Genomic DNA, 27,027 nt, shown 5'->3' on the forward strand with positions numbered 1-27,027 from the left:
CACAAGCAGCCAAGGGCTAGCCGTTTTCAAGCGGACAGTACGCACCACTCTGTGGACAATGCACGGTAAACTGCAGAAGGGAGGAACTGGCGACAGGAAATTAACTTAAGAGACATTTGCGACACCGCAAGGGGTTCTGCCCAAGGTGGGGACAGTCGCTGAAGACAGTGAGGCAGACAGCCTGGCCTGGCCGCCTGAAAACACGGTACACTTCAGATCCCTGAAGGGAGGGAGACGACTTTCATTTTTACAAGGACCTGTAGGGCGAGGTGCCTGAAGGTTCCAGCTTGGGCAAAGTTGTAAAAAGAAAGAGCTGGGAGTTGCCCGTTCAGAGGTGAGAGAAGAGGGCAGGAACACACCCAAACACTGGAGGCGACAGTCCCTCTTACCTCTTTTAGGCAAGGGGCTGAAAGGTGGCTGCTGAGCTGTGGCACTGTGTGCTCTCGGCACAGCTGGTCCACTAGTGTGAGAGATAAAAGCTATGGCCCAGATGCACACAACAGCACTGGGAGGCCAGAGCATCACAGCCCTTCCCATTCAAAACACTGTCTCCTTTCCTCTCGCCGCCGCTCCAGGCCTTGCCTGGTGCCAGTGTGAGAAGCTTAAGGTGGTAGCCGAGGAGGGCCCGGGTAAGGGTGAAAGCAAGTGGTATGTGTAACTCTCTCCTGACATTGCTAAGCATTTCCCTGTGGAGTCCCAGGTACCTGCAGTAGCTGTGCCCCTACCTCCATCTCTGTGCCCTTTCCTTCTTTCCTCCCTAGCCTATCTTGCCAAGAGACGTCTGGATCAAAGACTGGGCTCAGATAGATAGATAATTATGGAAGAATTTTACAAAAATTTGAGAAACAAAATGAAGAGAGACTGTGAGTGCCCAAAAGCACCGAGCAAGTAAGGGCTAGTTCAAACACTTAAAAAAAAAAAAAAGAAAAAGGTATATTCCACATAACTTAGAAAATGAGGGAACCCGACAGAAGAGCAGCTCAAGAGCGATGGGAACGCTGAGCTAGGGACAAGAGCAGCCTCCTGTCAGTGAATTGAGGCTGTTCTAGAACCTGCTAGTAAATAAGTTCTAACAGGGTTTTTTCCAAGTATATTATCACCACCCAACATTTTCCCCACCCTCAAACTGTCTCTGAAACTTTGAACCTGCCAACCGAGCTCCCTTCCAGTCAGCTTACCGAGTCTACCGAACTGTGCATCTCCCCACAAGACGCATGCAAGATGGAGTGCACCTTCAGTCTGCTTGGGACACGACTACTGTGCCACCCCCTCTTTTCCTTGGCAGTACCAGGGATCGAACCCAGGGCTCAGCAGCGTAGAGGTGCACCCTGACTGAGCCCCAACTGCTGGGAAGTAGACTCTTTTTCTGGACGTCTGGGGCTGAATACTCAAGTCTCCATTGCAGGAGAGTGGAGAGAGGCTGCCCTGCACTGCTGCACTGAAGGAGGTGTATTAGCATCTACTCTCTGCTCCTCACAGGCTAACGGATCCCCCTCCTCCATGGGGTTGGGGAGTTGGTCACAGTAAAATATTCCCAGACACCGTTACAACCAACAGGCTGATGGCCATTCCTTCGATGAGTTAAGTCCTAAGGTTGTTGTCACCTGACTTTCTTAAAGCTCTTAAGTGAACCCCATTAACAAGAATCTGCTAGTTGTGTCTGCTCCTCGCCCTGGAATGCAAAAACTGCCTTATGTTGGTTGCCGTACCCCCCCCCCCCCCCAAGAGAAACTACTAGGTAAATTCAGTCAACGGTAAAGGGATTGTAAAAAAAAAAAAAAAAAAATCTGGAAAGGAAGTCTGGAGTGGATACCCACAAAGCATCTTGAGCTCAAAAATACACCGCTTTCTTCCATATATAGATTTTGACTTTTTGGGACATTAACTTCACCCTTCCAGCAATGCCCCGGGGTAGAAAAGCTAATGAAAAGATGTGTATAATAGCATTCAGCAGCTGCAATGCAGCCAAAGGGAGTGTTGTGTGTGTGTGTTTGTTTGGATTTCCTTACACCTTCAAATTCAAGCAGAGAATTGCTTCCAAAAGGGTCTGCCCTCATTTTAAAACACCACCACAGAGAGACAGAGAGAGACAGAGAGACAGAGCCACAGTATCTGTGAACTGCTAAGTCCTCTGAGGCCAGGCTGCTTCCAGCCAGCAGTCAGGAGTCAGAGGTCAGGATGAACCTAGCTGTAAATCTGTGCTGTTCTCTGAGTTCAAACTCAGGATAGTTGCTAAATGTCTTCTCAAAAGGAGGCTGAAACTTAGTCTCAGAAACTACATCTCCTACCCCCCCCCCGAAAAAAAGGAAATGCAAAAGTAATTCAATGACCAGCCTATCAAACACTTTAGAAACAATCCTTCCCCAGTCTTGGAAAAGGGGGTGAAGGGATGAAATACCGAGCTAGCTCAGGGGAAAAACAAATAGAGCATTTAAAAGCTTTATCTAATTACCCCCACTGAGACTTTTTCTCTTCAGTCTGGCTGTCTGACAAAACCAGTGGGGGTTTTCATTCTCTCCTCTCTCTCTACCCAGTGAGTTCCACCACCCTCAAGGAGCCCTCAGGTGAATCCTGGCGGCAGCAGCCAGTCAGTCCCCAGGCCCTGGCCTTTACGGAGGTTTTCAAATTCTCTCAGCATTAGTTGCCTGAATCACACAGAACAAACAGTCTCCACCCTCTCCCACTGCTTTGTCTGAAGCACCTATTCACCAGCAGTCACCGCTCCCGATGGGCAGACGGCTAACCTGCAGCCCGCAGGCCCATCAAAGCAGGCTGAAGGATTGGGAGCTCCCTGTCCCCGCCTCCCCACCCGCCCGCCCCCAATTCAGCTGCCAACAAGCAGGGTGAACTCTCCAGGCGTGCTGGGGTGCCCTTCAGACCACGTTGGGCACCCGAGGAACGTGAAGAGAGAGACCTTGAGAAAAGCTGGGCTGATGACACAACTCGGGAAGACTAACTGCTAACTAGGAAAGGCTCCTCCCCACCTTCCTCATTCTTCGGCCTCTGCAGTAAAGAAAACACCAGCAGACAGGTTTCCTTTCCTTGGTCGGCTTGCCATGTGGGAGTGGGGGAAATTAAAAGTAAGCGATGCATTTCAGAAAGCACATCGCATGCCTCCCTCTGGGTTCAGATGGTACACCTCTTACCGCTGACTTATTATCCTCTACCCGTGGGCATGGCAAGCATTCTTTGACCCCTGCTCTTGAGAGAGAGAGAGACGAGATTGTTTCTACTCAAGAACTGCAGTCTAAACCTAAAAACTGAGAGAAAAGAAACGGGAAAACTCGTCAACGAGGCCTGCTTGATAGGTCAAAAAGACACGTATAACCTTGAGGCAGGGAAGCTTCTGGCTTCCCAGCAGGCCTGCCTCTCAACAAAAGTGATAGCTTCCAGCCACTAGTTCAAGCCTACTTGCATCTTTCATCTCCATGAAAACTTCAAGAACCCTGAAACACACTTAGGACAAAATGCAAACCACAATACTTTTTGCCTTCTAACATCTGCTCAGTCCCTCCAAATACATTCTAAACCTAGAATAATTGTTTTTAAAAGGGTTATCTATGAGCTGGATTGAATAAACAGAGACACAGAAGCAGGGTAACATGGGCCAGAAACGGCCACATCCACAACTAATCCGGGAGGAAAACAAGCTATTGCCTCCTCATCAGGAGGGACCACACTGTAGTTACTACTGATACTATATTGCACGTCTGTCTTTTGAATGCAAATACATTTAATAAAAATACAAAGGTAAAACATCACCTTTGTGGACTATGTAGAATTTCCAAAACAAACATAAAAATCTGTTATTAATGTGAAAGCAGGTGGTTATACACACATAACAACGAGGAAGTTCAACCGCTTAAAAGACAAGAAAGTCACCCCTGACAAGCTGCCATTTGATAGCACAGCACCGGGTCAGAGAGGACTAAACTTCAAGGAAAGACACTTAACAAAAGTTATTTAAATAACAAAAACAAAAACCAACTTTAACATCCTACCTTCCTAGGTTAAAAAAACACGTAGGATTCAGAAATTAATTAAACCTAGTAAATAATGTAAAACAGGGAAGGACTCCCTTTCAAACAAGCTTTGGTTAATTTTAGCATCCTTCTGTTTAGCTGCTTAGCAACCTTTATCCTATGACCTTCTAAGCACCACCTACTTTTCAGAAGGATAATGAATAGAAACATCAAAAGGACCCACTTCTCACTACTTCTAGAGGGCCTGTTTACCCAATTTCTGTAAAAAGTTTATATTAACTATGCCATGCAAAACTCTAAGAGGATAGAATTTTTCAACTTCATTAACCAGGAAATGTACTTAGCTGAAGCTGCTAAGTGGTGTTAGCAAGTGAGCACACAATAGCGAGAAAGACTTCCCAACTGACCTAGGAAGTGAACCAACACAGCAGTTCAAAACAGCCAAGTAAAAAACAGAAGTCTGCTAACAGCTGTTAGTCAGTGCCTGGCTTAGGGCAGATCACCAATAAACAGCTGTTGATCAGATGAGGACGAAGGCACTCAGGTTTTATTTTTCCTCCGTCCACAATCAAGTACCCCTACTGGATGCAAATAAGCTCTCTTCAGGTTGATAGGTTCTGCCTGAAGAAATCAACGATAAAAGCCCCTTCCATCAAAAGGTCACGTGTCCAATGATGTAAATGGCTAGGAATGGATGACCCACCTGTACCAGTTGAGTGAGACAAATGCTCCCCATCACGTCCACGGAAAGAGTACTGTCTGAGTTTCAGATGAGAAATAAAGTGGTATCCAGGGAAACGGGGAGAATAGTATCCCATGTACCACGGAGCATCAGCAGCATTTCTTAGGCGTTAAGCCTTTCTTAAAAACCAAACACCCTGAAAAGACAAACTAGCTTACTTAAAAAAACAAAAACAAAAAACTTTAAGATTGGGACAGTGCAAGTTAACTAATCTGAAATGGAGAAGGGGACACAATTAAATCAAAGTACTCCTCTTTCTTTTCTAAAAATTGGGTAAGCAATTTTTTTTCACACATTTAAAACTTGATTAGAGCCATTCAAATGTTTAATTCATCAGTGTAACCAAATACATCAAAGCAAGACCCATCAGTAGATACCCCAATGGATAGAGGTAAAAACAAAACAAAAACCAACTCCAAAGCTCTAAAACGAGTCCACCCTTGCACATAAAGTCTGAAGAGTACACTGAACTCTTTCCATAAAAACTATGGCTTCTTTAAGTTCGCACAGAATTTTCTTGCAAATTTAAACCAAGATTTTAGCTTCCAACTCAGACTTCCGGGTTAAATTCTCTTGGAAACTATACCTGCCTACTCAAGAAAGCATCAAACTCAGAGGATGTGAAAAAAAAAAAAAAACGGCAACACATTCTTTTCTTGGCTGTACTCATCTCTCCACCTTCCACTCCAATTAACTATTGCACAATACACTCGCACTCAGACACAGACCACCATATTATCTGAAAAAGAAATCTCACAACCAGGGGATGCACAAGCAGCGGGTCAGCCTTTGCAGAAATCATTTCCAGAAATACTTCGCCACCTTCCAGCATCCAACAAACTTTCTTCCCATAAGCTTTAATAGGGATATGCTTAGCTCTAAACTCTAAAACAGGACCGAGGGCTGAAAACCTGAAGGCAAGGTTTTCAACATCCCCAAAAGGCTATTTTTTTTTTCACTCTTGTATCAATCTCCACCACCACCTCTACCAGCATCCCCCAAAGAAGAAAATCCCCTCCGAAGTGCCCCTAATGTGTGCTGCTGCTGGCTCTGAAGCCGTGTAGAATTTCGTAATGGAATGTGAACTGCTCGTCCGGATCTGGGCTCACGTTCTATCTCTTAACCAGTAAGGAGCGAGGGAGGGCAAATCTGCTGAGCAAGGAGAAATAACTTTCCTCCTCTTTTATAACCCATCACGGATGCACCGAGGACGAGGGACGTAAGCTGCACGCGGCGCCTGTCAAGTGGCCGAGCCCAAGCCCAGTGGGGTCCCCAAGTCTCTAGACTTCGGCCGGCTGCCCGCGGGCACCGCCGCCGCACCCCGCACTCACCCGGGGCCGGAGAGCGGGTCACATCCTCGACGCGACCCTGGCCCTGTACAGAAAACACACCGCCTCCCAGGGAGGGGGCCGGCGACGGGAAGGACCTCCCCTGCTCCTTAGCAACCATTAAGGTCGCAGTTTCCTAAGAGACCGCGAACGGGGTGGGGGAGCGGGGAGCTGGGCCTGATGGGGGGGGCTGCCTCTCGTCGTTGTCGGTTCCCCCCCACCCCACCACAGTCACCGGCTTCCCCCACTCTCCTCGCTCGGCGGTACCGGCCGGGGTGTGAGGAGAAAGCGAAGCCCCAGAACTCCAGAAAAAATTGGTCCAGCGGGTGGCGGACAAAAGTTTCCTAGCGCGCTCCACAGCTGGGCGGTGGGGCGGGCGCCGGCCCCGCCTCGGATGCTCCCGGCCTCCTTCCTGTGCTCGTGACGGCGCCGGGCGCGAGCCCCCCCTCCGCGATGCAAGCTCGCCCCACGCTGGGGGCTCCCCCAAAGCTCGTACCTAGTCAGCCTCAGAGTCACCAACAATACGTGTCGGCCCGGCCCGGGTCGCCGCCTCCCCTCCTCCCCAGCGACGGTGGTCGCCCGCAGCCCCGCCGCCAGCCGGGAGCCCGCAGAGGGCGCGGGGCTGCTTGCCGCCCCTCCCGGTCGGCGCCGTCCGCCCGGGAGGATCAAAGTCCGCAGAGCAGGGCGCGGCGGATGCTCCCACTGAGCAGCCCCGAACGCGCAGCCCCCCGCGCCTGCACCCCGGGTGGGCACCCCCGGATACCTTGCGGCGGCTGGTAGGCTCCGTCATCTCCGTGCTTCCCGACCCGAGAGAGACTAGAAAGTATGTAGGAGAAAAGTTTCCCCTCCCACATGGGGGGGAGGATGTCGGGGGAGAGAGGGCGGAAGATGGAGAGCAGCGCTGGGAAGATGTTTCTGGCCCGTGGTGCGCGCACCATCCGAGTCCCGGCGGTACTGGTTAAAAATAAACTCGGCGACGCGGGTCGGGCCGGATTCCTGCGCTCGGACGGCTAATATGGATGCGCATCAGGTCCTGCTGGCGGGGCGCTGCGGCGGCTCGCGCAGGGAGCTGGTTGGCAGAGCCGGCAGCTCGGGAAGGGGAAAGAAGCGGAGGAAGGGGAGGAGGAGGAGGAGGAGGAGCGGCCGGGCGCGCAGCCCGAGGGGAGAGGGCTGCCCAGCTCATCCCGGCCGCCCTTACCCCGCACCCCCAACCGAGCGCGTGCTGCGCGGCGTGGGGCGCGCGGGTCCTTTCTGCCAAACGCCGAGTTTCAGAAGTACACCGCGCTCTGCACACTTCACCCTCCCCATCCCCAAAAAGTTCTTTAAAAGGTCGCTCCGGCAGTGCCCCGGTCATCTCGCAGCCACCCGAGTGCCGCAAGCGGGGACTCGGGATGTGTACTTACGGCCCGGCAGGGTGCTGGGCTCCCAGGCATGATGCGGTAGGGACCGGTGGGCTTCGGGGAGAGAACGAGGAGAGATGCAAACTTGTTCCGGAAAAGGAATCAAAATGGCGTTTCTGGATGTGCAAAGTTCATCAACTCCGCAGTCACTTCCCCTCCTCCTCTTCTCCCATAGGGAGGGAGGTGGGCGAGGAGCTGGCGACCCCGTTGCCCCAGCCGTCTTCTCGGCCCCCGCCTCGGCCCCCCGCCCCGCTTCCTCGCCCGCACGCACGGAGACTCGCTCTCCCCCTCTCACCCTGATAAGTAGACACATCACGTGTTGCTCCTGCGAGTCTCCTGGGGACGTGTTACAGAGCTGCCGCAGCGGCCGCGGTGGCTTGAGCTGGGGGAGTCGGTAGGACCGCGGTACCCGGCTGTCCCAATCGTCACCCCCGCCCCAATTTAAGGTAGGCAACCGCAGTTGCCACTATCTCAGGATGGATGGAGGTGGAGTCCCCACCATACCCCAATAGCAGATCCAAGTTTGCCCCCACGCCCTCCTAGGCGCCCGGGGCCAGGGGCGGGCCCGGCCGCCCGAGGGGAAGGGTCTCAGCGGCTGCAGCTGAGCGCAATTCCGATCCACCCAGCACTCACTGGTGGTCACTATCTCCGGCCACCGTGCCCCCTCCTCTCCAGCCCCTCACAGCCAGTGGCTCTCAGCCCGCGGCTTTCCATCACTCTACAACACGGTTTGTTTCACTATTTTAACAGAGTCAGGGGAAAGGCAGAGATACGGAGAGAAGTTTGGGGGGGACGCCCGGGAGGCCCGAGAGAGGGTACTGTGGTGACGGTGGGCCCCCAGATCCGTCTCCGCTCCCCTGAATCTGAAAGCGGGGCCCCAACCTGCACAGTTCCTTCTAAAGTACGCGGTCCTCGCCCTGCATCCAGGTGGGGCGAGTAGAGGATGGGGCCGGAGATTAAAGAGCAGGCGCTTCACCCCGCCCCCAACCTCTTACAGTTTCTCTCCCAACTTGGTCCTTCCCACTAGCGGAGCGACTTTGGAACTTGCTTCTCTTCTAACAAACGCAAGGGTCCTAAACTTTTGTCACTTTGCCTTCTCACTTCCTACAAATGATGCTGACAGCCCGAGAGGGGCCTAAGGAAGGCGTCTACCTCCACCTTGTCCCCACCCCGCGAGGAATGGCTGGTGCTGTGTCATCCACGTCTCCCTTCAAGGCGTCAGGGAAGCCACATGAACTATCTCTTTCTCTCAGAGGGCTCCTGTTTCAACTCTGAAAAGCACGAGTCCTCCTGCGAACCTCTCTCCATCTCTGGGGCTCCCGAAGCCACCACACTGCCTTGGCCCGAGTTATCACAGAACCCAGAGAAGCCAGGCCTCAGCTGTGCTTCCTCCATAAAGCAGCTGACATGTTTCCAACTAGTAAGACAGTTTCTACTTAGGTTCCAAAGGGGGCTTGTTCTCGGCCTTTGGATACATCTTCAGAAAGATGAGAATGATAGTTACCTTTACACACACACACACACACACACACACACACACACACACACAAATTCTGAAGATAAAAAGCACAGAAAACAGGACTATAGAGTTATGCATTTGGGACCACATAGTTGATGTTACACATGCAGAAAGCTGGCTACACGCTTATTTAGTATGACCTTTGCCCTAACTCCACCCCATGGGCTCCTCTTGGAATGCCCCAGCACCCTAGAGTTGTAAAGCCCATTACAGACTTTAATTTGAAGTCTTCCTTCAAATGTTGTCTAGTTTGGGGGGACTACAGACAGAAGTGCCTGTCTGAGGATAGAATGAACAAAACGAAGCCTGGCCAAGATAGATCTCTCTAGAACCAAAGAAAAACAGTTGGACCACTACCCCTAACTTGAGATAAGTAGACGAAAGCACAGACAGGGAGGGAACTGATTCAGCTGGCTGTTTCTTTGACTTCCAGTCATTAAAAGTAAGTTTTCAGAACCTGTTGTATTTCCCAGAGTCTACTGTTTACTGAGCAAAACTCTATCCAGTGAAATTGTAGCAGTAGCATATTTTTTTCCCTTTTTTTTTTTTTTTTTTTTTTGGACAAGGTCTTCAGGCCAGCATTGAACTCGCTAACTGAGGATAATCTTGAACTTGTGATTCCTAGTGCCATCACACCCCATTTATGAAGTGCTAGCGTGGTCTCATGCTAGGCAAGTGCTCTGCCAGCCTTAGCAATCCCAATTCTGTTTTCTTTGGTTTTTGGAGACAGTCTCATTATGTAGCTCCGGCTGTTCTGGAATTCACTTTGTAGACCAGGTTGGCCTCAAACTCACAGATATACCTACCTCTGCCTTCCAAGTGCTGGGATTAAAAGCGTGTGCCATTATACTCACCTGGTTCCACTCGCCTAAGCCTCTCTAGACAGGGTTTCTCTGTGTTGCTTTGGAGCCAGTTCTGGAACTATCTATCTCTCTCTCTCTCTTTTTTTTTTTTTTTTTTTTTTTTTTNTTTTTGATTTTCAAGACAGGGTTTCTCCGTAGCTTTTGGCTCCTGTCCTGGAACTAGCTCTTGTAGACCAGGCTGGACTCGAACTCACAGAGATCCACCTGCCTCTGCCTCCCGAGTGCTGGGATTAAAGGCATGTGCCACCACCGCCCCGCTCTGGAACTAGCTCTTAAAGACCAGGCCTGCCTCCGCCTCCTGAGTGTTTGGATTAAAGGCAGGCGTGTGCCACCACCGCCTGGCAGGAGTATTATTTTCAAAAGTTGTTTTGAGGACTGGTCTGCAGAGGAGGCTGACTTTTAAATAAATAGAATAGTTCATACGGTCGTCCTAGAAATTAGTGTTGAGGTTCCAATTTACAACCTGTTCAAACAAAGGGGATTAAGGATGGGCACTCTGATAATGCTACCTTATTTCTTGTCTCTTGGGAGACGCGGGGTTTTGTCGTTTGTTTTGATGTATTTTGTTTGACCCTGGCTCTTTTCTTGTAGACCAGCCTCAAACTCACCATCCTTCTGCCTTCACTTCCTACTTGCTGTTGTGCTAAGTCACAAACAGCAGCTATATCAAAGTTGGAGTTTTACTTGCAGTTAGTTTATTCTACAAAATACTTTCAAATGTCCAAAGTTCCATGGATTCTCGTGACAAATCACCATTTTTATACCACGTAGATAATTCTTGCAACAAAAAAAGTCACCTGGAATTTTTTTTATTCTAATGAGGCATGGTGGCACACGTCTGTAATAGCAACACTACAGAGGATTGCCGTGAGTTCCAGGTCAGCCTTGGCTGTAATTACAGCATAAGACCCTATCTCGGGGCCCAGCAATGGTGGCACACGCCTTTAATCCCAGCATTTGTGAGGCAGGAGAAGGTGAATCTCTGTGAGTTCGAGGCCAGCCTGGTCTACAAGAGCTAATTCCAGGACAAGCACAAAGCTACACAGAGAAACCCTGTCTCGAAAAACAAACAAACAAACAAATAAATAAAAATAAAACAACAAAAAAAACCCTATCTCACGCCAAAATAAAACACAATAGAGTACTAAAAAGAATTGGATTCTAGCCAGCCATGGGGGCACTCACCTTCAATCCTAACACTCAGAAGGCAGAGGCAGGCAGATCTCTTTGAGTTCAATCAAGGCCAGCCTGGTCTATAGGGAGAGTTCCAGGATTGCCAGGGCTGTTACACAGAAAAACAAAACAAAAAGAATTAGATTCTAATAGCCTTATACCACCTTCATTAATAAACTTGAAAGTCAAAGTACCTGTTTAAAGATTTGTTCAAATGTTGATATCATTTATACAATAAATATTTACCAAACACCCAATAAGTAAAGAAGAATCATGTTATCAAACCACTATGAGATAGATGCTGCTTTACAGCCACTAAAATGGCACTCACCTGAAGGCCCATAACTAAATGCTGGCAAGGATGTTGGAGGGATGGTAAATGGTGCAGTCATTTTGAAATATAACTTGGCAGTCCTTTAAAACACACATAGTGGCTGGGCGGAGGTGGCACACGCCTTTAATCCCAGCACTCAGGAGGCAGAGGGCAGGCAGATCTCTGTGAGTTTGAGGCCAACCTGGTCTATAAGAGCTAGTTTCAGGACAGATTCCAAAGCTACAGAGAAACCCTGTCTTGAGAAACAAACAAACAAACAACAACAACAAAACCTCACATAGTGACCAAGTGAGCCAGCAATTCTACTCCTAAGTCTTTTTTTTTTTTTTTTTTCGAGACAGGGTTTCTCTGTGGCTTTGGAGCCTGTCCTGGAACTAGCTCTGTAGACCAGGCTGGTCTCGAACTCACAGAGATCCACCTGCCTCTGCCTCCCAAGTGCTGGGATTAAAGGCGTGCGCCACCATTGCCCGGCTACGCCTAAGTCTTATACTAAAAATGATATATGTGTTCAGTCACAGATGTTCGTTGCAGCATCGGTCATAAGAGCTTAAAAAGTAAACAGAGGGGGCTGGTGAGATGACTCGGTGGTTCAATTCCCAGCATCCACATGGAAGCTCACAACTGTCTGTAACTCCAATTTCAGGGGATCCGAGCCCTTCACACCAATGCACATAAAATAAAGTTAAAAAAAATTTTTTTTTAAAGTAAACAGAATTTGAAGGTTGTTGAGATGGATCCGCAGGTAAAGTCATTTGCTAGCCAGCCTGGTGACCTAAATTCAATCTGTCAAATTCCCACAGTGGAAGGAGGGAACCCACACTAAAATATTATCCTCTGGCTTCCACCTGTGTACCAAAGTACAGGCACCCAGGCCTGCACATGTGTAAACACACATACACAATAAGTGGAAGTTAGCTACAGAGAATCACCAGCAAGTTAAGAGATTAAAAATTGGGAATAAAACTGATAAATTAGGCCAGTCATGGTGGTGTACATTTTTAATCCCATTACTGGAAAGACAGAAGCAGGAGTGTTACTCCAATTTCCAAGCTAGCCAGGGCTATCTATATAGACCCTATCTTAAAACAACAAAAAGGTGAGGGTTGAGACGCATGGCTCAGGGTTTAAGAGCACTTGCTGCCCTTCCAGAGGACCGGATTTCAGTTCCAGTGCCTACATCAGGTAGCTCATAACTGTCTATAAACCTAGCTCCAGAGACCTGATACCCTCTTCTGGTTTCTGAGGGTACCAGCATGCATACACACACACACACACACACACACACACACACACACACACACACACACACACACAAAGCCAAAATTAGCACCAAAAGGGCAATCAAATGAAGCCATATAGAGAGAGTATAAAACATATATTATATAGCAAAACCAGTAGACATAAAAACAGTATTGTAGAGCCGGGCGGTGGTGGCGCACGCCTTTAATCCCAGCACTTGGGAGGCAGAGGCAGGCGGATCTCTGTGAGTTCGAGACCAGCCTGGTCTACAAGAGCTAGTTCCAGGACAGGCTCCAAAACCACAGAGAAACCCTGTCTCAAAAAAAAAAAAAAAAAAAAAAAAAGCAGTATTGTAGCAAATTATGGGCTTTTTCCTAAAATTGGTAAAGGTCTTAGGATGGATGTATTAAAAGATGAGCAGGAATTGACAAGTGCTGGGACATAGGTAAATATGTGAGATTACACAGAATTTTTCTGTATCACCCACGAAAAAATCTTGAGTACCCAACGCAGAGAGACTCTTTTAGAGAAAAAGCTGTCAGAAAACATCTTGTAGCAGAGGGGAGGTTGGGAAGTAGAAGTAAAGAAATCAGGACCAAGCTAACACCTGAGGTAGAATAAGAGAATAATAAAAATAAGAAAGTCTGGAGGTGGGAGTCTATTTGAGGTAGAAGGTAGCCGAGTACCTGACACTAAGGCTTGAGGTGGAAATAAAGGGGAAAGGGGGCTATGCCTCTGAAGAAAGGATGTGGACACTGGAGAAGGCTGCCTGGATGAGGTGACACAGTCTGCTGAGTCTCCTGAGACGTGTAGGTGTCTTCCAGGCAGAGAGGAGGAGGTAGCACACACCAGACAGAGAAGTCTGGGAGCAGCCAGCACAAGGGCACAGAGGCACGCCACAAGGTCAGTCTCCTGCACTGCAAACACCTCCCTCGGTGACAGCAGCTGGGGAGGGAGGGGGGGGGCAGCGAGAGACGGGGCTGGAGCAGCAGCCAGGGGGCTTCTGCAAACCTCTAAGCAAACTTGGACTTCGTCCAGGAAAGAGCTTGCAGAGGAGGGCAGCCAGCTTCCTTCATGGTGCTATGGAGAATACTCTGGAAGATGACAAAAAGAGACAGGAATACTCATTAGGAGTTAGTCGAGGAGTTCACTTCAGAACGAGTAAAAATCCGGGTGCTGCTGCCGAGGTAGAGGGGAGAAAACTGATTTAAGACATTAGGTCACAAGCTGGGCATGGTGGCACATGCCTGGAATCCTAGAACTCAGCAACAGGATTGTGAATTCAAGGGAGGGATATATAGTGAAACCTTGTCTCAAGAAAGAGGGGGGAAACGGGCCATGAAATGAAGAGAAACTGATCAATTGACTATGGGAGAAAGAAAGTGAAAGAAGTTATAGAGCATTAATCAGAAAGTATGGTATAAAACAAGAAAGGTCACTAAGTGATGTCAGCCTGGCTGATGTCCGTGCAGGAATACGACAGGAATGAAAAGGACTGGAGGAGAGGGGGAGGAGATAGAATCCGTTAGCTTTGGTCCCTTGACTGTGACTTACAGAGATGGGGGAGCCAGCTCACTAGTGCCATGAATTTTGGGGAGAAGATGCAAACGAAGATCAGGGGGAACTGGGTCCAGCCTGAAGGTCTGAAAAGACAATGGACAATAAGAGGCCACCAGGCTAAACCCAGGGAAATGCTTGCAATTAGGAGGAGAAGGAAGTGGGAGTGACGGGGGGGGGGGGGGGGGGGGGGGGGGGGGGGGGGGGGGGGGGGGGGGGGGGCTCTCGTTTTCCTCTGAAGCAGATCAGCCGAGGAAGTGGCGGCTTTTAAGGGAAGAGGTGGCCAGCCCTAAAACAGAGCCATCAAGGCTAGTGACTGGGAAAAGGCAAGCTCTGTGAAACCAGGCCGATGAGAGCGTGGAAGGCAAAGAGGCCTAGGAAGTAAGGGGTTAAAGAAGAAGAGGAAGTGAAGGCCGTGAGCTCGGCTGAGAAGGAAGAGAAAGGAAAAGGGCACAGTGAAGACAGCAGCTACCGCTTACTGGACACTGGCCGTGCTGGGCGGGCGCTGGTCCAAGGGTGAGCTTCTAGCTAAGATCTCACTTCAGCCCCTCCACACACTGGTCAGGTAGGTGCCATGACTGTGCCCGTTCTACAGCCGAGGCTGGGACATTACTTGAGTGCCCAGTATCAAAGAACTGGGCATAGAACTGCAATGCCATCACACATCCATCCCCGGGGCCCTACCTTCCTCACTACTGCCATTGTCAGCCAACTTTGAATAAAATCGATTACTGATTCTCTTAAAGGCCTTGTTGGTTGTTTTGAATATCTCAATAAAATACAATTGGCGGGAGTTGTGCAGAAGAGTTGTCACTTGTGTGTGCAGTTAACAAGAATTTTACTGGGATTGGGGAGGAGGAAGGGTAGGCATGGTGCACATACCTTTAATTCTAGCACTTAAAGCAGAGGCAGGCGGATAGATCTCTGTGAGTTTGAGGCCAGCCTGGTCTACAGAGGAAGTTCCAGGCCAGTCAGAGCTACACAGTGAGACCCTGTCTTTAAAAAAGAATTTAATCAGAAAGGTAAGATGGTACACATTTTTAGTTTGAGCAGCTTTGTTTATAATTGTTATTCCCTCACATAGCATGGGGTACAAACCTCTTTCTGTTCCTCAAGTACTGTATTCTGTATGTGCAGAATAACGCAGAAGCCTTAGCTGGACATATTATGGATTTCAGTATACCTGCAGAGAGACTAGATATAACACCTGGGCAGAACCAACACCTTTTATTGTTTTGTTTTTTTGTTTTTTTTGAGACAGGGTTTCTCTATGTAGCCCTAGCTGCCCTGGAACTCACTCTGTAGACCATGCTGGCCTCGAACTCAGAGACCTTTCTGCCTCTGCTTCCGTTTCCCAAACGTTGGGATTAAAGGCATGCACCACCACAACCAGCAGCCTAGAATCCACATTCCTGAACATTCACACCAATGTTTTTAAGCAGGCAGTTCTGCTCTACAAGCGGCGTTCAGCAACATCTCCACATCCTCCTGGCCTATCACAAATGGGAAGAAAGGTACTTAGTAGAGGCCAGGCATGCTGCTTAGTCTATTGCTGTGCACAGGACAAGCCCCACGGGGGAGAATTCTCTGGCCTCAAGTGTTGATAGTGCCATGGTGGAAGAGGATCAGTGTGAAAGAGGTATGGTGTCATTAGTCAGATGACTCATGTCCAAAGGAAAAAAAAATTACGCCAGAAAGGGAGGGAACACAGCTATCGGAAGCAGAAAGCAACTGCTTTGGAAGGAAGGAGCACATACCTGTGTCTGGGACAGAGAAGAAAATGTCCTGAGATCAGCCTTGAGATGATTTAGCCCTGAGGCTGAAAAGCAATGACAGGACTTTGTGTCCGGTGCCTGTGGAAGTCAGAGAGGGCATCTCAGTTACAGATGGTTGGGAGCTACCACTTGGGTTCTGGGGTTTGAATGTGGGTCCTCTGCAAAAACAAGGGCTCTTAACCACCAAGCCATCTCTCTAGCCCCCACAATAATAAATCATCCTCTAACAAAGGAGAGGGAGGATGAATTGTAAGGACACAGAAGAAATATTGGTGGGGGAAAGGGAGCAAGTTGTGAGAGCTGGTAACGGATGGCCTTGAATGCGCAAAACACCAGTACAGAAGACCAAGAAAGAGGCACAGGCTGAGGCTAACACAAACCTTAGTCATAACTCTTGAGTTTCCCTCCAAGGCCTTCATGCCAGAAGGAAGCAGGGTGACAAGAGGGCCCTCTTGGGGGCTGGAGATTTGGCTCAGAGGTTAAGAGCACTGGCTGCTCTTCCATAGGGAGTGAAGACAAAGAAAGCAGGCCTAGCTAGCTTGGAGAGCTAGGAGAGCAAGCAAGATGGGGTCAAGCAGGAACCAGGCATGGGGTTCTCTGGGAAGGCGAACCCAAGGATGGATGCTGGTGAGATGGAGAGGTCTGAGTTGAGGAACTGGAGCAGATATGAAATGAAACCAGAACAGGGACCAGAGAGATAGCTCAACAAAAAGAGCACTGTGTTATGATGCTCTTCCAGAGAAACTGGGTTTGATTCCTAGTACAGCCCCATGACGGTTCACATCCATCTGTAACCAGTTCCAAGGGATCTGACACCCTATTCTGACCTCTCCTAGTACCAGGCATGAGTATGGTGCACATGCATGCATGTAGGGAAAATATTCCTACACAAAAAATGTAAGGCTGGGCAGTGGTGGCACACGCCTTAAATCCCAGCACTTGAGAGGTGGAGACAGGTGGATCTGTGAGTCCAAGGCCAGCCTGCTCTACAGAGTGAGTTCCAGGACAGGCACCAAAGCTACAGAGAAACCCTGTCTCAAAAAATGAACGAACGAATGAATGAATGAATAAAAAGTAAGTAAGTAAGATTTAGAAAAAAAGAAACAAACCAGACATAGATCAATCATGGGGATGGACAGAAAATGAGGGGTTGGGGTTGAGATAAAAAGTATAAAATAGAAGCTTAGGCTGTTGTGGGGGCAATGTGCAGTAGCACTCGGAAGATGAGGAAGGGGAATGTATAAATATCAGAGGAAGTACCGTGGGCTCAGCTGTGTCCCTCCACATTCACTTCCAAGCCTTAACTTGAAATGCCTCAGAAAGAAACTATATCTGATCCTTGAAGAGATTACTGATGTAAGATGCAAATATTATGGTGGGTCCTGATCCAATCTGACTGGTGACATTATAATGAGAGAGAGAGAGAGAGAGAGAGAGAGAGAGTGAGAGAGAGAGAGAGAGATTAATGACACAGCAAGGGGACAAGAAGGCAGACTTCTCAAGTCGCAGAGGCTACTGTGATCTAGCAATTTGTCTCCTCCCAAATGTATGCTAAAACTTAATCTCCAGAGTGCAATGCTGATAGATTTATAGATCTTGGAGATGGAGCCTTTGGAAGCAAATAGGATTATAGGAGGTCATGGATATTTATTTTGTTTTCCTGAGATAGAAACTGTGCAGCTCAGGCTGGCCTCTGGCCTGCAGTACCCCTGTCTCTGCCTCTTTTGTGCTAGAATAACAGAGGAGCACTTCCATGCCTGGGCTGGATTATAGCTTTGTTTAAGTAAAATGGAGGGGAGAGAAAAAAGGGACAAGGGATATAGCTCAGTTGGTAGAATTCTTGCCTAGGATTCATGAAGCTCTGTGTTGACACAATCTGTAATCCTAGCACTTGGGAGGCAGAGGCAGGAGAGTACAAAACCCGAGGTCCTCCTGTATGACAGTGGGATTAAGGGAGCCATGTCAGCTGGCTTGTTTACTGTGTCCTATGGGATTCCACGACCCCACCCCCTCAATGTGTTATGATGCAGTAAGAGGGGCCTCACCAAATGCTGAGCAGATGCCTGGGCCATGTGCTTGGACTTCTAGAGCCAGGAGCTAGATAAACCGCTCTTTACACTTCTTTACACTCGTTATAAATTATCCAGTTTGAGCTGGGTGGTGGTGGCACACACCTCTGATTCCAGCAGACAGCCCTCACTGTGCTGAAACTCACTCTGTAGAGCAGGTTGGCCTGGAACTCAAAGAGAACCACCTGTCTCTGCTTCCAGAGTGCTGGGATTAAAGGAGTGCACCACCACCACCGCCCGGCTAGGAACTGATTTCTGAGTGAGAGGCTCTATGGATGAAGCCTCTCTTGAAAGAAGGGATTTGCACACTCTCCCCCCCCCCCCCCCCCCCCCCCCCCCCCCATAGTGAACTCACTCTGTAGACTAGGCTGGCCTCGAACCCACAGAGATCTATCTGCCTCCCGATTAAAGGTATGTGCCACCACCGCCCTGCAGGATTTGCATACTCTTGACATACTATATGTGGCAAAGTGTACAGAGTTGGAAGAACCGACCTGGAGGAGGAGGGTAAGGGGAGCTGGAACGCGGTAAGTGGTTGGAGAAAGGGTTTGTCTAGGAGTAGCAAATGCAGCAGAAGGTTGGCCAGGTCTGAGACATCATTTGCAGTTTCAAAATTTTCTTAACAACAATCCCTTAAAGAGTCGCAGACAAGGAGTAGAAAGCAGCTGGCAGAGGTGGCACTGATGAGGTGGAGGTAGGTGGATCTTTGGGAGCCTCAGACCAGCCGGCTCTACATATGAATTCCAGGCCAGCCTGAGCTACGCAGTGAGACTCTGTCTCAAAAAAAGAGAAAAAAGGAGGAGGAAAGAAGGTAGGAGTGGGCTGCTGAGAACACTTTAATGCACCTTGCTTATTACTCTAAGCAGAGGTTATTCCTCAACTAGTCCATCGTTCCTCTAGCTACACAGATGATTTGAGGAAAACATTGTTTCTGGTAGTTGAAGAGTTATCATTTTAAGTAGAAGTCATTTTTTGCCCCCCTCTGAAATGCCCTGTATATGGCTTTGGCTTTGCTTTGTTTTCTTTCTTTCTTTCTTCCTTTCTTTCTTTCTTTCTTTCTTAAAAAAAAAAACTTTATTTAACTTTATTTCCTGTGCATTGGTATAATGATGTCAGATTCTCTGGAACTGGAGTTACAGACAGCTGAGAGCTGCCATGTAGGTGCTGGGAATTGACCCCCGGTCTTCTGGAAGAGCAGTCTATGCTCTTAACCACTGAGCCATCTCACCAGCCCCTGCTTTGTTTTCTAAAACACCAGAAAACTAATATATGAACAGAACGATAAGATCATAAACGTCTATACTAACAACTATCATTCAATAGCTTTTGCTGCCTTTGTTGTTTGGTGTCAAGAGTTCAACCCAACCCTCGTGCACACTAGGAACACGTGTGTCCTGAGCTACACTCCCAGGCCCATGCCAGTGTTTTGTAAACAGCATTTTAGCACAGGCTGCAGGGGGTCCCATCCTGAAGAAACTGTTAGTCTTTAGACGCCCCATAGCCATTCACCAGCACTCCCCAGGCCGCCACAGTCCCTTCCAGCCCAAGCGCTTGTCTGCTTTTTGTTGCTTCTCCTCCTCACTATCTGGCTGACCCTTGTCACTTCTTTCTGAACTCTATGTGCCTGCCAATAGCAACCTGCTCTTCCCCTTTGAATTGATCTGCTCTAATCTGCAGCGGTTAGGAAACTGGATAACCAAGGTTGTTAGAAATGTGTCAAGACTAAGCAGGAGAACCAACTCCTTTGCAGTCTGCAGCCAAGTTTACTTCCCCATTCTCAGCAGCCATCCTCTTACTTTCGGCAGCGCTGGAGATGGAGCCCGGCGCCTCACCAGTGCCAGGCAAGGGCCCTACCACCGAGTTACACTTCCCACCAACCTGGTGGGCTTTAGACCGACGTGTTGTTAGCACGCGTCTACATGGCAAATGTTTCAGAGATATAAATATACAAGATTTCATGAGATGTTACACAACTCTTCTGAGCCCATCCTCCCTCCACAGTGCAAGTTCACCGCTTCCTACAAGTTTTCAGTCCTTCCTTTTCAGGACTCTCAAAAGGGTCAGCCATTCTGACAAGATGAACAACAAACAAACAGACAAACAAACAAACAAACAAAAGCCTTGCCCTCCTTATCAAATGAAAATCTTTCTTAGTCCAGAAGACTTACATTTAAAAGTTTGTGTTTCTTTGTAGGGTGGAGCTCTTCATTTACAAAGCAAGGTACAGGTAAATAAAGCACATACTTCCTCAGTGAGTAGTGTGCACATCTATCCTTTTCGGGTTTTCCTCGAAATGCTAGGGTTTGACCCCCTGGACCTCATATTCTCCAGGCAAGTGCCTTACCACAGAGCTACATTCCCAGTCATGAGTGTGTGTCTTTACAAGTCCAGCTGAATGGTGGTCAGAACCAAAAACAAGAAGCTTTAGCCTCAGCTTCAAAGGATGCTGGTAAAGGGTGGACCACTTTACTACTACAGACAGCCCTTGACTATTGTCATGGCTCCGCCCAGACTGCCTGGTCATCCTACTCACACAATGGATTCTCAAGTTCCCCAGTCAAAGGGTCAGACTGAGAGTTTTCAGCTGTGAGACATGCTGAAGATGTCACAGGAAAGTCACACTACCAAATGGCTGTGAAAAACCCTATCCAGTTATCAGCATTGAAAGCAGCCATGTATGAATCCCCTCGGGGTAAAGACTTCCCTCTCTTAGGAAACAGAAACACGTTCTGGAGCTTGAGCGTTGCTGCACAGTGAAACCCATGGTATCAGAATGAGTCTGACTTCTAGAAGGCGATGTGGTGGCCTTAGCCAAGTCACCACTTTATCACATGCCTGCCTCAGAACACAGTGCCCCCTTTCTGTTTATCAGGGGACAGTCCTCTCTGTAGCCTAGGCGGGCCTGGAATGTGCCTCAGCTTCCCCAGGACGGAGATTACAAGTCACGTGCCCCCGTGCCTGCTTTCTGCGGTGGAGGGGATTGAGTCGTGGACTCTGTGTACGTTAGGCAGCACTCTGCTGACTAAGCTAAACGTGTCTGCCCAGCAAGAGCCTTTAAAGGATGGAGAATGGCGTGAAACAAAAATAAAGTCTTTGCATGGCTGAAGATACTTGACAGCCATTTGTTCATTCACTGAAGAAGCTACCAATGGATGTGCAGCAGGTCTATGTTCAACATGCAGCAGGAAACTCAGACCGATTCAGTGGCTCTTATGGCCTGAAGGCTTGTTATCTTCAAAACAACAAATGCCATTTAAAAAACCCCCAAAAAAAAAAAAAAAAAGCCAAAAACCTAAACAAAGCTTTTAAAATCCTAACTCCACTGGGCAATAGTGGCACACGACTTTAATGCCAGCACTCAGGAGGCAGAGTTCAAGTTCTTGGCCATCCTGGTCCACACAGCAAGTTCCAGAGCTGCTAGGGCTACACAGAGAAACCCTGTCTCGAAAAAACAACCAAGCAAACAAACAAATCCAAACCTATATTTCCTCAGGGAGATCTTCTTAAAATAAAGCCAGCGGACTGGCAGCAAAGTTCACCAGCAAAGCACCAGCCAGCACGTGAGGCCATGATTTCTATCCTCAGCACCAAAACTCAAAAGCTAAAACAAAACTAGAAAACCACTGCAGGGAGCTACAGCTCAGCGGCCTAAAATGCAAGACGTCCTCCATTATAAAACCCTAGCGTAACAAAGAAATAAAAAAGAACAGTTAAAAGTTTTCCCTCTCCCTAGAAGTGGAGACTGAACCAGAGCCTCGAGCACAGTGGAATAATGGTCTACCACTGACCTCTAACCCCAGCTTTTTTTCCTGCTTTTTATTTCAGTCTCTAAAACATCTAGATTACAAAGTGCCTGTCACCAAATCCAGAAAAAAAAAAAAACAAAAACATTTTGAACCTTAAGAAAAGGCCAGTGTATGATTGTTAAGAGTGAACTCCTGCTCAAATTCACACATCAAAGAGCCCACCCCCAGTCTCTAAATGTGATAAATTTGGAGATGCACCCTTTAAAGAGGTTATTAAAGAAAAATGAGGACACATTAGTGGGCCCTAATTTGATTAGGGCTGCGGATATAGACCAGTAGTAGAGTCCTTGCTTGCACACGTAAAGCCCGGGATGCCATCCCCGCTTCTGTAAAAAGTTCAAGAAGAGATTCAGATAGGGAAGAGTACAGAAGAAAACATAAAGACATGGGGAGAAGCCCATCTAGAAACCAAACAGAGACCTCAAGAAATGACTTAACTGTCTTAAGCTGTGCATCTATGTGTGTGTATTTATACATGCATGCATACATTATAGCTCCTCTATGTGTGTGTGTTTTAGATTTATTTTTATGATTAATTTTATTTATTTACTTCATATGGGTATTTGATCTGTATGTATGTCTGTGTATCTTGTGTGTGTTTGGTGTCTGAGAAGGTCAGAAGAGTTCATCCTGGAATTGGAATTACAGACAGTGATGACCCACCATGTGGATGCCAGGAATTGAACTGGGGTCCTTTACAAGAGCAACAAGTGCTCCTGGCTGGTGAGCCATTTCTTCATCCCTTAATTTTTTTGTTTTGTTTTTTTGTCTTTTAATGACAGGGTTTCTCTGTGTAGTTTGTCCTGGAACTTGCTCTGTAGACCAGGCTGGCCTCAAACTCACAGAGTTCCATATGCCTCTCCCTCTCAAGTGTTAGGATTAAAGGTGTGCACCACCACTGCCTGGCATCGTCCCTTTAAACTTTTAGCACCTAGGTTATCACGTGAAGATTAAATTCTGTTATTTAAGCAAAGCAGGCCATGGTATTTGGACATTTCATCCCTAGTCAACTAATACAGCCAACAAAGCCTCATGGTATGGGGGATATTCTGTAGTCTGGAACCTTTTTATCAGAATTCTAAGTAAAATTCTAAGATCTGATTTAGATCTCTGAACAAAACATTCTGCTCCCACTAAAATAATCTTGGAGCAGATACTTTGATAAACTTCAAAATGTCATGATGTGGACTGAAGAGATGGCTCAGTGGGTAAAGACACCTGCTACAGGCTGGGCGGTGGTGGTGCACGCCTTTAATCCCAACACTCGGGAGGCAGAGGCAGGTGGATCTCTTTGAGTTTGAGGCCAGCCTGGTCTATAAGAGCTAGTTCCAGGAAAGGCACCAAAAACTACAGAGAAACCCTGTCTAAAAACACCTGCTACAAAGTCTGGTGACCTGAGTTTGATTCCTTAGGACCAACATATCCCAAACACACCTAATCTCATCAGCTTCCTAGGACCCAACCCATGCATGCATACATGTTCTCCTTTGGCCTCCATATACATGCTATGGCAAACACACATATACATGAAACATAAATAAATGTTTTGTATATATTATATACTATGTTATATGATCTATATGTGTGTGAATATCTTATAGGGTCTCACATATCCCAGGTTCTCACTATGTAGCTCAAGGATGACCCTGATCTTAAACTTCTGACGCTGGAATAGTGGAAATACGGGTATGCATGTGCCACCACATCTGGTTTAAGTTGATGATATATTTTTAAAGATTCTTCTGTTTTATGCATATGTGTGAGTGCCTGCATATATATATATATACACCTCATGTATTGCAGTCCCCACAGACATCCGAAGAGGGTATCAGGTGACCTAAAATTGTTGTTAGAGGGAGGTGTAAGCTACCTAATGTGGGTGCTGGGAACTGAATTCTGGTCCCCTGGGAGAGCAGCAGGAATTCGGAGCCATCTGAGCCCCTTCATTATACATTGTTTGTTTGTTTGTGTTTTTTTGAGACAGGGTTTCTCCAGCTGTTGGAGCCTGTCCTGCCACTTGCTCTGTCAACCAGGCTGGCCTCAAACTCACAGAGATCTGCTTGCCTCTGCCCCCTGAATGCATATATGTTTAAGTGGGAAAAAACTGACTATAAATATATAATCAATTCTGTTTAAGTAACAGCAAAAAACTATACTCATATAGAAACGTGGAAGTCAGATGTGGTGGCACGCTCCTTTGATGGCAGCACTCGGAGGCAGGCAGATGTCTGTGAGTTCAGGACCAGGCTGGTCTACATATTGAGTTCCAGGATAGCCAGAGTTATATAGTGAGATCTAGTCTCAACCCTCCCGAGGAAAAGACAAAGGCCATGGACACTGGCAATTTTAGCACTTCTTATTTCTGAGTAATGGGATTATAAGAGGTTACTTTTTGTTCATTCTGGTTGTCTCTATTTTATATCTATTTCTTTTTACAATAGACATGTCATGATTTCGTTATAAAAAGAAAATGCATTAAACCCATTACATGAAGTAATTACCTCTGTTATTTTCCCATTTTCTGTGCTAAGGACAGAACCCAGGGCTCCATGCATGCTAGGCAAGTAAGAACTCTGCCAACTAAGCTGCAGTTCTGGCTCTGGAAGCAACTATCTTAATTTTAAAATTTTAAAATTTTAAATGTGTTTACTCATGAACTTGCCTCTATGTGTGAGGTCAGAGGACAACTGTAATGGTTGTGTTTTAAGTTTAAATTACTGTGCTTAAGAGATCTATAAAACAAAATACCTCTAACCTGTAAGCCCCACTTGCCCCAGGACAGATGACCTGGAAAGCTGGGGGCTGTTGTTTAAGATAAATTGTCTTCACTTCTGTCAACAAGCGTGATCGCCCCAACTGCACAGGTTAGGCTTGATCATGTGTAGGCCAGAGGTATGGAGGCAGGAAGTAATCAGGATGTACGCTTGCCCCTGATTGGACGAAGGTGGGAAGCACATAGCCTTGTAGGTTTTGCCTTTATAAACCTCTGACTTAGGTGATTCACCACCATACTCTAAGAAACCTGGATATGGACCTGGCAAGTGTCTATCATTCTAACCAGTATTTAATAAAGCTCTCTCCAAACTCAGCTTGGAAATGTGATAGTGGTCTTTTTCTCACCTGGTGGGATTAACACAGTTGGAAGGAGTTGGTTCTCTCCTTCCACGCTGTGGGTCCCAAGTATGAAACTCAGGCTTCTGGGCTTGGTGACAAGTGCCTTTACCCATTGAGCCATCTCACAAGCCCAAGTGTCTTCATTTTAATTAATTAACTGATTGAGACGAGGCCTCTTTAAATAGCCCTGGTTGTCCTAGAATTCAGTATGGAGACCAGGTCCCCTCTACATCACAAGAGATCTGACTGTACCGCTGCCTCCCTAGTGCTGGGATTAAAGGTGTGTGCCACCACACCCTGCACTAGTAAGAATCTTTAAAGTCAAGGGTCTGATGCAATTATTTAGAGAATGTGATGGATAAGACTGGCCGTAAAACACGTGACCCTCTTCACTTAGAGTCCCTTTCATAATTTCCCTTTAGAATACATTTCTAAGCTGTGTAGTAGTGGTGCTCACCTTTAATGCCCTCACTCAGGAGGCAGTGGCAGGCTGATATCTGTGAGCTGGAGGCCAGCCTGGTCTACAGAGCGAGTTCCAGGACAGCCAGAGCTACACAGAGAGACCCCCATCTCGAGAAACAACGACAAATAAGACAACTTCATACATATGGTATTTTCTGCCTGTACTAAAATTCAAAATTCAAATTTAGGGTAAAGGTCTTCCTTCCCTCTGCAATTTCTTAGAAATTGTATTTTATTGGATAAAATGAAAACCACACGGGTAGGCTGCAGCGGGGAGAACATGGATGGGGCTGGCCTGGTTCTGATACTCACTGCCTATGATGCTAAGAGAGGTGTCTGCCTGGAGTGAAGCTCGTTCCTCTGCTTAGAAGAGCTGTGGCCACTCACAGCTCGGAGGATTAAAGGAGAGGATGTGCAGAAAGCATTCAAGAAAAGTACCTGGCCCACGGCAGGTTCTCAGTGAACTGCAGCTCTTGTACAAGTTCAAATTAGATTCTTCTTTTGCTTCCTTTTCTGAAGCAGTCTCCTGTAGCCAGGACTGGGCTCAAAGTCACTCTGTAACCAAAGACAACTTTAAACTCCTGACCCTCCTTTCTACTTCCCCAGGGCTAGGATTTACAAGTGTATCCCCACCACGCCCGGTTTTATGTGGTGTTGGGATTAAAACCCAGGGCTCTAGGTGTACTAGGCACTTACTCGATCAAGGAAGTCATATTTCTAGCCCTTAAAATCAGACACTTAATAACTACATTCAACAGCCAAACATACACACCTTAATTCGCTCAAATTCCCTATGCAATCTCTTTTTTAAAACAGAATAGTGCTACGGATAGATCACTGTTCCAAAACTGCCACATATTAAAGAGCCCGTACAAGCACAAGTACAAGTAGATAGCTGTATATGTGGTTAAGGTACTTATAAAACAAAATTCTTGGTCAGGTCAGGCATGCCCTTAGTCCTGGAGCTACAGAAGCAGAAGCAGGTGGATATCTTGAATGTGAGGCCAGCCTGGTCTACAGAATAAGACCCTGTCTTAAACAAATAAAAATAAACAAATTTCTCATAATTTATAATCTCATAATCTCTGATAATATTATTGAAGTTATATTATACCACTATAGTTAAGATGATAAAATCATTATAATGAAAATGAGTTATACATTTTTGTAAATGTAATTTTAAAATTTTATTATTTTTTAAAAAATATTTGTATTGTGTATATGTGTACGTCTGTGAGTTTGTGTGTGTGTGTGAGAGAGAGAGAGAGAGAGAGAGAGACAGAGAGAGAGAGGTGAGTACAGATGCCTTTGAAGGTCAGAAGGTGGGTATCTTTGAGCCACTGATGTGGGAACTGAGAACTCAAGCTTTGTCATCTGGAATAGCAGCATTTGCTCTTAACCACTGAGCCATCTCTCCAGCTCCACGTCATAAAAGTTTTGGAGTCATTGAAACATTGGCTTATTTTATAGAAGCATACATATTTGAAGACTACGATTAGTCAATTTGGTTTTATTTCAGGTGAATTTGGAGTAACTTTTGACTTTACAACCCCCCCCTCCCCCCCCCACCCCCCCCACCCCCCCACCCCCGCCCCAGACAAGATTTCTCTGTAGCTTTGGAGTCTGTTCTGGAATTAGCACTTATAGACCAGGCTGGCCTTGA

The 27,027-nt window shown here is 47.2% G+C and overlaps 1 protein-coding gene across 11 annotated transcripts in view; it reads right to left on the reverse strand.

Moving 5' to 3' along the window:
- Nucleotides 1–27,027, reverse strand: part of Rreb1 (ras responsive element binding protein 1) — a 184,195-nt gene that overhangs the window by 114,979 nt on the left and 42,189 nt on the right. For 5 of the 11 annotated variants that reach the window (XM_050142715.1, XM_050142713.1, XM_050142719.1 and 2 more), the window contains exon 1: nucleotides 6,817–7,293. The exons of 1 other annotated variant lie outside the window; for it this stretch is intronic. The gene's annotated coding sequence lies outside the window, so the exon portion shown is untranslated. Of the gene's footprint in view, nucleotides 1–6,549; nucleotides 6,732–6,816; nucleotides 7,294–7,456; nucleotides 7,722–7,748; nucleotides 7,768–27,027 lie in introns of those variants that run through there. 5 more of the 11 variants (XM_050142712.1, XM_050142711.1, XM_050142722.1 and 2 more) reach the window with 4 other exon arrangements.

This window comes from Alexandromys fortis, unplaced genomic scaffold (genome assembly GCF_014885135.2).
Source record: "Alexandromys fortis isolate MF-2015 unplaced genomic scaffold, M_Fortis_MF-2015_v1.1 scaffold_5, whole genome shotgun sequence".
Lineage (NCBI taxonomy): Eukaryota > Metazoa > Chordata > Mammalia > Rodentia > Cricetidae > Alexandromys > Alexandromys fortis.